This window comes from Capsella rubella, unplaced genomic scaffold, assembly GCF_000375325.1.
Source record: "Capsella rubella cultivar Monte Gargano unplaced genomic scaffold, Caprub1_0 scaffold_5, whole genome shotgun sequence".
NCBI classification, from domain to species: Eukaryota; Viridiplantae; Streptophyta; class Magnoliopsida; order Brassicales; family Brassicaceae; genus Capsella; species Capsella rubella.
In genome coordinates, this window is record NW_006238919.1 from 5,446,079 (window position 1) to 5,446,889 (window position 811).

Genomic DNA, 811 nt, shown 5'->3' on the forward strand with positions numbered 1-811 from the left:
GTTGACCTACATCGAATCTATATATATATATATATATATAAAAAGATTCATGCACAAACTTTAAAAAGTAAAAAATAAAAATAGATTCTGGAAATGACTAAATATTTGAATAACATATCTTTGGAAATATATCTGGAAATGGCTAAAGATTTGAATAACACTTATAGAAAAAATCTCTAGAAGATTGACTACAAGTGATCAAACATATAAGAATGTCATAAACTCAGTCAAAAAATAATTAAATAGATTATGTAAAATTGAAAAGACATTATGAAAAATAAACCCTCAAAACTATGAGTCAAACAAAAACAAAAATATTTTACTTAAAGATTAGAACAAACTGATAAAGTAGTCAATAACACAAAAATATTTGACTAAACCACTCGCTTTTAATTTATTGATCAACTTAGGGTCCGAATGGTGACAGCGGATTTGGTTGTGCGGGACAAGCGATTTGATAGTGCGGTACAGTTCAACTGCGGTACGTGCGGGACAAATATATTTGCGGGACAATACGGTTGCTATATAATAAGCGGTATAAAATAATGTTTGATTGGTGAAAAATCTATTTGCGATGCGGATTTTATTTTATTTTATCAATAACTAGTATATTCTTTAATTTAGTATATTAATAATTAGTAATATTTTATATATTGACAAAATAAGTAATGAAAAAAATCTTATTTCTATGTAAGTTATTCTTTATATGAAGAAGATTCATTTAAAAAAGTAAATTATTTATGAGAATATTGAAAATTTTAAACTAATTCTAAATTTAAAATCCTATTTAGCATAAAAATTAAAACTTATT